The sequence below is a fragment of the Callospermophilus lateralis genome, chromosome 10, assembly GCF_048772815.1.
Source record: "Callospermophilus lateralis isolate mCalLat2 chromosome 10, mCalLat2.hap1, whole genome shotgun sequence".
Lineage (NCBI taxonomy): Eukaryota > Metazoa > Chordata > Mammalia > Rodentia > Sciuridae > Callospermophilus > Callospermophilus lateralis.
The window spans coordinates 104146155-104160514 of record NC_135314.1 but is presented as its reverse complement, the minus strand read 5'-3'; the positions used below and the strand labels follow the sequence as shown (position 1 = coordinate 104160514).

The window sequence follows — 14360 nt, the reverse complement described above, 5'->3', positions numbered from 1 at the left end:
ATTTAGTAAGCCCTTAAGCAACTTAGTGATTCCCTGTCACCAAAAACAAAAAACAAAAAACAAAAAACAAAACGGTGTATGGTGGTACATGACTGTAGTCTCAGTGGTTTAGGAGGTTTAGTCAAGAAGATTGCATGTTCAAATCCAGCCTCAGAAATTTAGAAGAGCTATAAACAACCTAGTGAGACCCTACCTAAAAGTAAAGCATAAAAACCCTGGGGATATGGCTTAGTTGATATGCACCCATGATTTCAGTGCCTGGTACAAAAAAAAATTAAATAAAATAACAAAAATTTAAAAAAAGAAAGAAAAAGGTTTTTGATGTGACTCAGTGGTTAAGTGCCTCTGGGTTTAATTCCCGATACTGAAAAAAGTACAAAACCAATTGAGAAACTTAGGCAGAGATAATGTTGCTAAATTATAGAACACTGCTAGATTTGATCCCCAGTACAAAGAAGAAGAGAATAGGAGTAAAATAAAATTTGTTTTGTAATGGAGATAAAGACATTCAACCATGAAAAACTTTTTTTTTCTGTTCATTAGTTCTGCTAAGCTGAATTTTCATGGATATCTTTATGTTGTAATTAACTGGAGTTCAAATCTCATTGTCATAGTTGTTTGTACCCAGAAAAGTCCCTTTAATATATTTAAGTTTCAGGTCATCCTCAAAACTATCATTTGGCCGGCACGTCAAACACATACTGAAGACTTGATGGTTGTTAAAATTCCTTAAAATTCTGAAATTTCTGAACTTTTGATTCTGTCTGAAAGGTTAATAAAATAGGTACTTGTCACTCCCTGTTTTTCTATATGCTTAACAAAACACTGTTGAAATCTTGAGAACTGTTTGCTAATCTTGTTCCCAGAATGTGCTGTCCCCAACTCCCTCACCCGGTTGCACGCAAACTGCCCACTCGCCCTGACCCATCAATAAACTTCCCTCCCTGCCCTCTCCAAGGAAAGTATATAAGCTCTGCTTAAGCTGTTCTCAGGGCTCTCTGCTCTATTCAAGTGAGCTCTGAGCCCCAGCATGCTGGACCCCCAATAAACCCTTTGCTGTTGCATGAGACAGTCTCTTGGAGGTCTCTTCCTCCGACGCTCACCCCACCTTTACACTGTCAACAGAAAAAATAATATTCAATTGACAAAATAAAACAGAAACACAAAGAGAATAAAAGAGAAAATACAAATAAAAATTAAATAAAAGGTTATAGTTATAGAATAAGGAAAAAAGTATAAAAGTAAAAGTCTTCATAAAATGGATAGGGGTAGTCATTGAAGAGGAACTAACTGGAAAATCAGGAAGTATATAAATTAGAATGTCCTCTAAGGATTAATATAATTAATACAACATTGTCTAAATAATGTTATTTTTCACTTCCAGAAAAATAATTTCTCTACAGCACTTTCCTGATCTTGTTTATTAGAAACCATGTTGCCATAGCTCTGTGAGATTTTCCATAAAAGCTTTGATGTATTAAAAAAACTTGTTACCAGTGGAACTGTCAATACCAAGACAAAATCTTGGAGTATATTCTGGTTTCTCTTGTCATGTATTTAGAGACATTCAGAAAACCAGTGACTACTTATGAATCTTTTCCTTCGAACTTTAGATCTGACTCATCAACAATTCAAGCATATCAAGGGAGGGAAATATATGTTTGGATGTCTTTTTCATACATGAAACAATGAACCCTGTATCCTAACAACAACATCATTCACCTTCAGGAGCTAAATCCTTTTCCGTGGGTCCTAGCTGGCCTTCTTGTGCTATATATTTATAATGACCAGCTTGCTTAGATGTTTTTAAGCCATGAGAAGTCAAAGAACATCTGAGAAAAAGGTTCCAAAGACTTTTCAATAAAGAGTAGACTAGAAAAACTTACATGGAAAACTAGAACTAAAGTTTTAAACTCTTTCTTCTTAGGAACATTAGATATACTGTGCTTTTTAAAAATGACTTGTCATAACTGATTTGTGCCCATGTGACCAACTCTTCTAAAATTACTTTGAAAGTAGTATAACTTGAGAGTTTTTTCCTTTATAAATAATTCAAATGACCTTCATAGAAAGAGTCAGCATGTCTGGGGATGTAGCTCAGTGGTAGTGAACTGACCTAGCATGCAGAAGGCCTTGGAGTTTAAACCCCAGTACTGCAAGAAAAGAAAAGGGAGGGAAGGGAGAAAACAGAAGGGAGGGATGAAGGGAGGGAGGAAGGAAGGAAGGAAGAAAAAAAGGAAAAAATGAAGAAAGGAAGAGAGGGATGAAGGAAGGAAGAAAAAAGGGAGAGGACAAGGGCAGGGAAAGGAATGGGTCATTAAAACAAAAGGGCAAGCAGTAAAAATATAAATATATGACCTAAAATCTGTTGAGACAGTTTAGAAAGCTTTAGAATTTGTGTGGCATCAAACTGAGTGGTATTATGACTGTATAGAAACTTCATAAGAAGCTCCATCTTGGCCTAGCCTAAAGCAAACCCAGGGGTAGGTGGCATGGAGAGGACTCCTCTCTGGCTGGAGTGGAAGGGACCTAAAACTGTGGCACTTCAGGATGCACTGGGTAGGGAAGAAAGAGGCCAAGACTCCCCTGATGGGCACTTGAGCACCACAAGGCTCCTGGGAGTCATTCATCTTGGCTCCCCCCATCACAACCTCCCCGCCCTTTGCAGGGGTTTTCAGTGGTCTGCTCCATTGCCTGGTGCAGGTTTAAGTTCCTGACCAAACACCTGAATGTCCACAGCCTATGTTGGCCTGCCTGGGCAGGCAGTGTTGTGGTGGCAACAGCCAGAGCCACCTTGACATGATGGAGGCACCAAGGACTGCCCCTCAGCCATATTAGCGGGTGGTCCTGGAAGAAGTAGGCAGGGTTGTGGCAGCATTGTCTGAAGACATGAAGTCAGGCCCTAATCCTTATGGCGTTCCGTGGGAGTTGGTGATGTGTAGAGCTATTGGATTTTTGCTCTTCTCTTGTTTTTGTGGAGAAGTTTTCAGTGTGTTAGAAGCAGGCTTTATGTGGGAAGAGAAAAACAGCTGGCTCTAAAACTTTCTGGACGAATTGAAGAAAAATGTGAACTACTTGAAAAAGTTAACCTTCTTCAAAAAGAGCTTGAAGGCTTAGAGTCAAATTTAAAGGGTGGCAGTTTTGAGAAGGGGCCAAGAGTAGCCCCAAATTTGGAGGCAACCTATAAAAAGCTGCATAGGTCCAAACCTAGCCATGGGGATGAAAGACTCTTTCTAGAAAAAGAACTAAAACAACAGAAGGCCAAACATTGTAAACAGGATGAAATCATGGCAGATATATCAAGAAGGATAAAGTCCCTCGAAGGTGAATCAGGATCCCTCAGATCACAAATAGCTGAAACTAAAACAAACCTGAGACTGCTTCAAATGAGTGAGGAAGGACTTCAGCTGGCAATGAAAGAAGCTTTGGATGTAAGTTCCCAGCTTCAGCAAAGTCAGAAACCGATCTTACAAGGAGAAGCTGAAGCATGGAGGGAACAAGGACTTGTCCAATGTAAAGAGAACACCACATTGGAAGACTCTCAAGTCCATGCAGAACAAGTTCAAAGTGATAAAGAAAATCATATGGAATCTCTGACTGAAGGCTTGCTGAAGATGAAAGATATGTCTTCTCCAAACACGGGAGCCCAAACAGACATTGGGAACTTGAAAGGGGGAATGAGGAGTGAATCAGGAATTGGTGCTCACTTGGATGATGAGCCAAAAGGAGCTTTGAAGAAACTGGCTCATGGTGCTAAGCTAAAGGCCTCCTTAGAAACCTTAGAAGGACAAAGATATCAAACTTGTGCTTTCTTATCTGAAGTAGAGAAAACAAAGGAAGACCTTAGAGAACAGATTAGAAGTCTGAAGACTGAACAGGCAACCTTGCTGTCAGAAAATACATGGCTTGAAGGTGAGAATGAGAACCTTCAGCAGAAATTTAAAGTCATGATAGAACGCTATCAAGAAAATATGATGAAACTCCATGGGAAACTCAGAGTAGAGGAAAATTACTGGGTGGAGCAAGAGGAGAAACTTTCCAAGGTCAAAGAAGAGATGGGCCATACAATGGAAGAGCTGGAGACCTACAGAAAGTGAGCCAAATATCTTGAAGAAGAATTGGAGAGAACCATTCAGTCCTGTCAGGGGAAGATTATTTACTCTGAGAAAAAAGCACATGAGAGTGAGTTGGCGGCTTGGATTGCTGAAAGAAACCTCCATTATTTCATGAAACAAAATGCTCACAATGGACAAAAGTTAACTGAAAGGGAGCTTCAATTTGAACTTGTAGAGGAAGATCCCTGTGCACTTGGTGTTTCAAATGCAGCATTGGGCAGAAAGCATTCCCTTAATGGTCTCTCACCATTGGGTCCTCCTTGACAAGGTGGATGTTATTCAAATTATGGTAAACCATCGTGACCAGCAGAACTCAGAGGTTCTAATATGCCTTCTTTGGATAAAGAGGATGGGCCTATGTCTTCAGAAAGTCAATCCAGTAGAAAGGAGACCAAAGTTGATCTTGATGATTCCAATGTGCCTGATTCATCTCTCCCTGCTGAAAACCAAGCAACTGGCTCTGGCTCATTGTTGGCACCTTTCCCTCCAGTCAGAGGTGAATTGTTTCCTGTGGACCCAAGGAGTCAGTTCATGAGAAGAGGACCATTTTTGCCTCTGCCTCCTCCAGGAAACAGGTATGGAGCACCTCAAAATTATTTTCCACCGGGCCCACCACCCCCTCCATTTTTTTCCAATGCCAGATGTCTATACATGGAGGTATTTTCCTCATGACCTTCCCCCAAGAGCTTGATTTCCTCCCCCAAACCCCCGCATTCTGAAAGTAGAAGTGAGTTCCCTTCAGGCTTCATTCCACCTTGAAGTGAGCCTGCTACTGAACATCAACAAGAAACCTGATGTTTTTGATCTCTCTTCAAATGTAATTTGACTTACTTCTCATTTTTACTTTTTAAGTAACTGCTTTTAATTAAGTGATTATACTTTTGCTCCCATTGAAGCTAAATAAAACTATAATTCTTAGGATAGTATTTTGGAAATAAAGATGGTTTAAATATGAATCTTATGAGTAAATTATTTCCATTCTATTTTACTCTAAAGAGTACAGCATTGAATTTGATTAATCCACGATTCCATAAACAATGGGAGTTTTAGGTACCTCATCTAGCCTTTGGGGATATTTTAAATGCCCAACAAAGGCAGTCCCTTTATACAAAGAAGTATATTTACTATGATTGTAGCAAATGTGAAAGGAACTTTATGCTTAATGAAAGATTTTCATTGATTTACAGTCTTGTGGGGCATGTCAGCTAGTTTTTCCATAAAAGAATAACTACAGCATATTAAGAGTAAACCAGAAAACACTACTAAACATGTCATGGAAGTAGGAGATCTCAAATGTAAAGAAAGTTGCAGTTCTCAGGAAACATTTTGGAATTGGAAACCTCAATTTAAACTCACTCTGTTCCCATTTTCCCTGAGTCATCGTTGATAACATCTTCTTCTTCCTCCTCCTCTTCTTCTTCTTCTTCTTCTTCTTCTTCTTCTTCTTCTTCTTCTTCTTCTTCTTCTTCTTGACTTCTTCTTCTTCTTCTTCTTTTTCCTATTCTTCTTCGTGTTCTTCATCTTTGAGTTCTTCTTCTACCTTTAATTAATTAGTCACTCAATTAATTAATTAATTTTTATGTGGTTCTGAGGATCCTACTCAGTACCTTGCATGTGCTAAGTGAGCGCTGTGCCACTGACCCACAACCCCAGTCCCTGTCTTTTATATTTTATGCCCATTTTCATGAAATTCAGAATTGCATTCTGCTATGGTTCACTGATATGGGTTTAACTAGTCTTTGTTTTGGGGGGAGATATTTGTAAAATACACATGAATTATTAGAACACTGAAATAAGAATTAGACACCTAATTCTCAGTTTTTGGTATTCTTAGATTTGATACTCATAAAATGACTCTGCCAAACTACTTTAAAATTTTTTAAATGCTCACTCTCAACTTCTATATCATTGCCAACATGTGACAATTGGCCAACTGGCACCAACCCACAGAGAACACTTTGAACAAGGTTTCCCCACTAGAGACCAAGGAAGAACATGTATTAAAAATACCCTAACTATAGTTAAAGCTTTATTCAAATGTTAAATATGCTCTCTAAATGTGTGTGTGCATGTGTTTAAAGTATACATTTAAAACTAAAATAAACACAGTAGTATAACCTCCTTCTTAAAAATAAGAAGCAGCTTTATTACATTTGAAGCACAGTGAAGAATCTGCCTGATACTTGAGCCCAAAATTAATAGAAATGAAAAAAAATTCAGGCCTTGAAAAAGAAAGTCTACACTTTTAAACTAATAATTCTGTTTTCCGTCAAGAGTCACACTGGTTGTCAAATCAGTCCTTACTTGCCAGCATAAAACATTACTTGCTCTAAGCAAGTGGGTGAAAGTTCCATTGTTATGGTCTGTATAAAATGAATTGATGGTCGTTCACTGATTGTTATCCAGAACTACTTTTGCCCTAACTACTATTGGTGAATATTTTCTCATATAGTTCATGTCTTATACCAGTCAACTGGAAAGAATAGAATTTCAGGTTGAAATTTGAACGGAAATAGCGAAATACCATGGTACAGTCCTCTAACAAGATTTTGCTTCAAGAGAAAAGAAGTGAAAGTCTGTTCCAAACAAAACACCACTTACTTAACTAAATCAGCTTCCAACTCTGTAAATGACAGTTAAGTAAAACAAAACAATATTTGTGGGAGGCCATCCTTGCACGTGATTTGAATTACCTCCATGGCTGGGTGAGAGGCATTTAGACACAGCTGGGTCAGAGCTTTCCCCACCCTTCTCCAGATCCAAGGACTTGTCAGTGCAGAGGTATGTCTGGACACTGCCCCAAAGACCCAATCATTGCCCCTGACCTTGGGCTGCTGCCCCCTTAACCTTCATTGGATGGGATTTTCCCTGGAATTTTTTGTTTCTCAATAAAAGTTCACTCCCTGGCATGTTCTCCCTCTTGCTAGTCCCTTCAGTAAACCTTGTTACCACATTTGGTGGCTGGAGGTGGGAGCTAGGAGAAGCCATCCCAGAGTTGGTATTAAAGGTAATTAGAGTCTTGTCTCTTTAATTTAGAACTACCTAGCATTTACTCATGAATTGAACCTTCTTTAATGATGTCAGTGCTGGTCACAAGGTAGAGGTGGCACCCTGAAGTGAGGCTCATGAGTTAAATCGACTAGGTTGACTTAGAGAGCCTGCTATGCAAATGCAGAATTTGTGACAATTTTTAGGGTCACAGAAGTACCAGGCAGTTTTTGGAATGAAGGGACTTAAAAAAAATTAATGATGGGGAATTCAACTTCTACTGATAAAAATATGTATTTGACTAGTTTAGAGACAATAATTAATCAGAAGGGAAAACAAGTTAAAAGATTCAGTTGCTACAATTCTTAAAGGTTGTAAGTGAATTTTGCCCTGGGCTTTGTGACCAAGATTCACCAAATTTACATACGTGGGACAAATTAGGAAGGAAATTATATAAAATTTGCCTTTCTGTTGAATTACCTGGAAATTTTGAGAATACTCAAAAGGTTTGACCTGCTTTAGAGATCTGTCTTTTTGATTACATGGGGCATAGTCCCTGGCCCCCTGAAGATCTATTGAAAGGTATTCAGAGAGCCATTGAGTCTATTCAAATAGAAAAATTGCCTGAGGCTAAGGAAATTGTGGCTAAAAAATGTCTTTTCCTTTAAGCCAGTTAAAGAATAAAACAAATTATATTCCAACAAAAAACCTTGGGGCAAACCCAAAAGTAAAAAATGCAGGCTTGCCTAAACCAAATGGGAGTAGTCAGAAAGAATACCATAGAGAGGGGGTCTCTGGGGGGATAGAAGGTCCTTCTTCTGGAGAGGAGAATCCAGAGGAGATTCATAGAGAGATAGAAAGTCCTCCTCCAGGAGACTTACAAGCTCAGATTCAAGATGGCAACAGGGAAGAATCCACGGAGGAATCACAGTCTGAGAGAGAGGAATCAGACAGTGAAGTCTAGAATTTTCCAGGGAAATTTAACAGGCTTTGCTTAACAGCACCTGCCCTGGCCATTCGAATTCAGCCATTGTCTGTTAAAAGGAGGTTTTTTAACAGATACTCTGAGATGGCGATGACATTACTTACTTTGTTCCAGTGGGGAATTAGAAAGGCACAGGAAGCTGGGGAAGATACTAGTGACTTTCAACTCTTTCAGGTTCTTGAACAGGTTAATGATCAGGACCAGCGTGTTCACGTCCACGCAGTAATTCCTTTTAAAACTATTAAAGAGTTAAAAAACGCCTGTGAAGTCTATGGTCCAAATTCACCACTCATGCAGTGCTTGCTTGAGACTTTCTGATCTCAACCACTCCTACCAAGTAACTGGATTTATATTGCTAGAACTTGCTTGAGTGGGGGGGGGATTTTTTATGTTGGCAGTCTTATTGGACAGACTTTTGTTCTGAGCAGACAGAAAGGAATCGGAGGCAGTATCTTCAAACACCCGTGGACATGTTTTTAGGAACAGGTGAATTTATTGATTTGTAAAGGCAACCAAATTATGAATTTGTGGTTTATGATCAGATTACAGCCTGTTCAAAGTTTGCCTGGAGACAGGTTGCCTCCAGGGACCAATCTAGCTTAGTTCTGACTAAAGTTAAGCAAGGTGCCAATGAACTTTATTCTGATTTGGAGCGTAGCTCTACCAAACTGCAAACCACTCCATTGTAGATCCAGATGCTTGTGAGTTTATTGTTAAGCAATTGGCATTTGAAAATGCAAATAAATATTATCAAGATGTTCTCAGACCACATAGAAAAAAGGGTAAGTTTTCAGATTTTATTTGTGTTCTGATATCGACCCAGCCCATTTACAAACAATTACACTCGAAGCAGCTTTAAAACAAACTCTGCAGCCCCAAGAATTAGTACACAGACCCCACGGGAGATGCTTTCATTGTGGGAGGAATGGCAATTACACGCAAAATTGTAATGTCCAAAATTTTAAGCCCAGGGCTCCCTCTGCTGCTGGTAATAGATATTACAGAATTGAAGACCACATGGCAGGCCAACATGGCACTGATCAGTTCACCTTCTGCCCCTAACTTCCATCTAGGAGGGAGTCAAGAAACTTCCGGTCAGCCCATCCCCAGGCCGGAAAAACATGAAAACCAGGAGGAAGGTCTTACAATTTAACGTCATCACAGCCGACCATAGAGAGCCACCATTTCTACCAGAGTGGATCTCACAATTGCTTTACAACCCTCAATGATAATTAAATTAATTCTGAATTAGAGCCACAACAAATCCCTACTGGGATTTTCGGGCCACTCCCTAGAGAAAGTATAGGGTTAATTTGGGGATGTAATAATTTAAAAGGGGCCATCAAGGTGATATCTGCAGTAGTAGATTCTTATTTTGAGGGGGAATTAAATGTTACTGTAAAGTCAAATTTTACCCTTCGGCTTACCCCCAAAAAACACATTTACTGAATTAATTTTATTACCCTGTAATTTGGATGGACACCCAAAAGTAAATTTGGTTTCCAAACTGCGAGACAGAGTGTACTGGTCTCAATTAATGTGGCAGGAATGCCTCCTATTGGAACTTAAAATTAATCATAAAATGTTCAAAGGTGTAGTGGACACTGGAGCAGATATATCAGTCCTGTCTGATCACTTCTGGACTAAGAATTGGCCCTTACATAGAGAACCAGCTAACTTAGAGGGAATTGGGCAAATCTCACAGCCTGATCAAAGTGTGAATTATCTCCATTGAGAGGATCCTGATGGGAACAGTGGAGTTTTTAAATCTTATATATTATAGTCCTTACCAGTAAACCTATGGGGAAGACACTTATTAAGCAAAATAGGATTATTATTAGTAACTCCAAATTCTATGAGATCATTTGAGGAAATTAATCAAGGGCTTCTTCCTGGAGATAATGGGGAAAATTATCAGGAAGAATATCTGCTTACAAACCAGCTCCTTGACAGAAATTAGTAAATACTCCAAACCAAAAATTTTACTGGGGGCCTGAGCATCTCCCCAATTCAAAAAAACAGCAAAAAGATCACCTGGCTCACATAAGAGCCTGTATGGATTTCTCTTCTCAGTGGCCCATCTCAGGAGAAAAGCTTAAAATAATTCATATGTTAATTGAGGAACAACTTCAGGCTGGTCATATAGAATAAATGCTTAGCCCTTGGAACACCCCCATTTTTGTTATCAAGAAAAATAATGGGAGGTTTCTACAGGATTTAAGGGCAATAAACCATGCAATTCAGCCTATGGGATCATTGCATCCTGGACTTCCTTCCCCCACAGCAATTCCTTTAAATTATAGCTTAATGGTAGTAGATGTAAAAGATTGTTTTTTCTCAATAAGGTTGCATCCTGAGGATTGTGAAAAATTTTCTTTCAGTGTCCCAGCAATTAATTTTAAAGAATCTGTTAAAAGATATTGCTGGAAGGTTTTGCCTCAAGGGATGCATAATAGTTCAACTTTATATCAAAAATTTGTGGGTCAAGTGATAGCTCCTATAAGAGGTAACTTTTGTGAAGCATACATTATTCATTTTATGGATCATATATTATTGGCTCATGCTAATCCAGAAGTACTTTCAGAAATTTTTACTCAGCGGCTTCACTTACAACAATGGGTTTGTGCATTGCTCCTCAAAAGATACAAAAGATGCCTCCCTTTCAATATTTGGGTCAGAAAATTCAAGGACATAGAATCTGTCCTCAAAATCTACAGATAAAAGTTAAAGAGTTACATACCCTTAATGATATTCAAAAACTTCTAGGAGATATTAATTGGATGAGGCCATCCTTAAAACTAACTACTTCTCAATTAAGTCCTTTATTTCAGATATTGCAAGGAGATCCTTCTCCAACCTCTCCTCATCAGCTGACAGTAGAGGCTAGACCATCTTTAAAAAAGGTTGAAAGTGCAATTCAAAATGCACAACTTACCAGAATTAATCCTCAAGAACTAGTATATTTATTAATATTCCCAAATGTGCATACCCCTACAGGAGGCATATGGCAAAGATTGGGAGTTATTGAGTGGATTCATTTAGCTCACTCTCCCGAAAAGACAATTATGAAAACATTCTGCTATGACACCTGCAGGATTTCTTAGCAATATTTTGACTTACAGTGAGGGTGGTATTCAAAAAGATGTTTGGCACTTAATTGCTGCCTCAGAATTTTTACATTTTACAGACAAGCCTTTACCAAAATTTTTGGCAAGAACTGTAAGGAAGGATCTTGCTATGGCTTATGAACTGTGTCCAATCTCCTTATGTTTTAATCATGGGAAATGTAAAAATTAAATGGATAGATGACAGATATGTTGTAACATGTAACAAATGTAACTTAGCAAATTATATTACTAGATATAATAGAAGAAAAGTAGTGCTGGTACTTCATCAGCCCTCTTTTGTTTTATTGCCTGCTAATATTTCAGAGCCATGGTATGCTGATGCTGGTTTTCAAGTCTTACAGCAAATTCATACCCAGCTAGTGAAACCTAGATGAGCCATTGGAAGTATAATTGTGAGAGTTACGGCCTTGGTTTCTCTCATTGCATCCACAGTCACAGTCTCGATAACTTTATCTCAAAATATTCAACCTGCAAAATTTCTTAATAATTTAACCCAAAATACTTCCAAGGCTCTGAACAATCAAGTAAATATTGATGAAAGGATTGAGACTCAGTTAAATGCCTTAGAGGCGACTGTTATAAATATAGGAAATGAACTTTCAGCTTTAAAGTTTAAAGAAAGGCTTAAATGCCATGCAAGTTATAAATATGTGTGTGTTACAGCTGCCAAGTACAATGCTTATCTCTGGGATTGGGAGAAGGTTAAGAGCCATTTGTTGGGTATTTGGCAAAATAATAATAATTGCTTGGATCTTTTGGAACTCCATCATCAAATCTAAGATATTAAAAATCATAAAGCTGATTTTTCAGATCCTTCTTCTTTGGCTAATCAATATTGAAAGAATTAAATGGATTTAACCCTGGAAATACTCTTCAATAACTCAGCCTGGTACATTATAAGATTGTTCTCTTGGCTGCTAATTCTTTTTTGTGTTGTAATTATAGGATGGCGAGTCTTCAGAGTGAGAGTGCAGAGACTTAAGAGAGTAAATCATCACCTGCTTTTTCAAAGAAAAAAAGGGGGAATATGTGGGAGGCCATCCTCGCATGTGATTTGAGTTACCTCCCTGGCTGGGTGAGAGGCGCTTAGACACAGCTGTGTCATAGCTTTCCCCCCTCTTCTCCAGGTCGGAGGGCTTGTCCATGGAGAGGCATGTCTGGCCACTGCCCTGAAGACCCAATTGTTGCCCCTGACCTTGGGATCCTGCCCCCCTTAACCTTCATTGGATGGGATTTTCCCTGGAATTTTTTGTTCCCCAATAAAAGTCCACTCCCTGGCATGTTCTCTCTCTCTCCCTAGCCTCTTCAGTAAACCTCGCTACCACATTAGGTGGCTGGAGGCAGGAGCTAGGAGATTCTGTCCCGGAGCTGGTATTAAAGGTAATTAGAGTCTTGTCTCTTTAAAACTCCCTCTAGCATTTACTCAAGAATTGAACCTTCTTTAATGAAGCCAGCGCTGGTCACGTGGCAGAAATATTAAAAAGTGGCAATTTCTAAAATAAGGCATTAAGGAAATTTTGAGTCCGTAAATGAAATTAGTATGTACAGTATGTACTTATAGGCAATTACCTAAATGATAGACAGATGCCTGGTAGTGTAAAAATCAAAATTCCCACAACCAAAGAACAATCTTTGTTCCAACATTTGAGCTGTCATAAGTATACTCTTTCCTTCATTATTTATGAGGACACATATAGCACCAATGAATAAAACTAGTAGGTATATGAGTAAGTTGAAATAACCACTGACAATCACCAAAAAAGGAAATGAGTATATCTCCATTCTCAAAGAAAAACATGGATAACCAACAACAATTAGACCTAAATTATTTCTTACTGTTCTATTCATGCTGGGGATTCTTTCATTCTAGAGTGGTCTTCACAAAGGCCTGAAATATATTCTAGTGCTTGCCTATCATCTGCTCTTCCACAATCGAGGACTTGGGAACAATAGAATTTGACTGAAGCACAGTAGATTCATACATTGAGGGATATCAATATTCCTCAAAAATGCTGTGGACACTGGAGTATTGATATTGGGTAAAAGGATCCTGTTTACAGTTTGTGAAGTAGGAGACTCTGAAATCATTAATATAATTTGTTTTTGTAATTACCAAGACCACATGGTTCTAGGCTTGGTACTTTAAAAAAAAGGGAAATGTTAGAAAAGATTGTAAAGATGAAAGTTTCTCTAGCTTTCATATTATTTTCAAGAATAGGAATCTTTCAAAAGTATAGGATTTAATACTCTTTAAGAGGTTATACTTAACCTCACTTGTTAAAATTAAAATAGTATAGAACTTTTCACCCTCCACATTATACAACATGTAAAACTCTGGCTAGAATATTAAATAATGATTATCATGTGGGGAGTATAAATAGGCATTGCACTTGTTGTCTGTGTCTAACAAAATATGATGGTGCCTATGATCCAGAATACTCCACTTCTGAACCCAAAACCCAGAGCAGACTGAAGTGTACAGTATAAAATATATTTTTTATTACCCCATAAACTTTTTGACTGAGTTTTACCATATAAGGTATAGTGAATATTCACCACTCAGAACCTAGTAATCCATATTCATGAAAATTAAATAACATTTACTCTGACACCTTTTACTACATTCTCTTCTCTTTTCAAGTGTAGATTGCATACTACTTAATTTATTTTATTAACTGGTGTTTGGAAAAAACTGCCATGAAACACTACCAATATGTTCATCATGGCAACTATATGTCTCTTCACTATGGTATTGCTTAATGGGAAGGAGGGGAGGGCTGAATATAACTTAAAAGTCCTTTAGTATGTAGAAAAGTATAATGTGAATTACAATTCAGTTACCAGTTTGAACATAATCTAGGTAACATGGATACATTTCTCTGCAATAGGCATGCTTCTGAAAAATAGAATGTAGATCTACAAAAGTGTAGAGAGCCACAAACAAGTCAAGATGGCACCTGGCATTTTGCCAAGAGGAGTGGTTTGAGGTAATGCCAGTGAGTCATTAAGATGATGTTAATTGAGTTAAGCAGTGGATAATTGTTAAGATGAGGTAATGCCAGGGAGTCATTAAGATGATGTTGATTGAGTTGAGCTGTGTATAATTGTTTAAATGATGAGGGTTGCTGTATCTGGATGATGTTA

At 38.2% G+C, this 14360-nt stretch overlaps 2 pseudogenes; both read left to right on the top strand.

The window, feature by feature from the left end:
• Positions 1-2802: 2802 nt before the first annotated feature.
• On the top strand, positions 2803-4379 carry LOC143407907 (cTAGE family member 9-like; annotated as a pseudogene).
• Positions 4380-4397: 18 nt separating this feature from the next.
• On the top strand, positions 4398-4910 carry LOC143642204 (melanoma inhibitory activity protein 2 pseudogene; annotated as a pseudogene).
• Positions 4911-14360: the final 9450 nt, after the last annotated feature.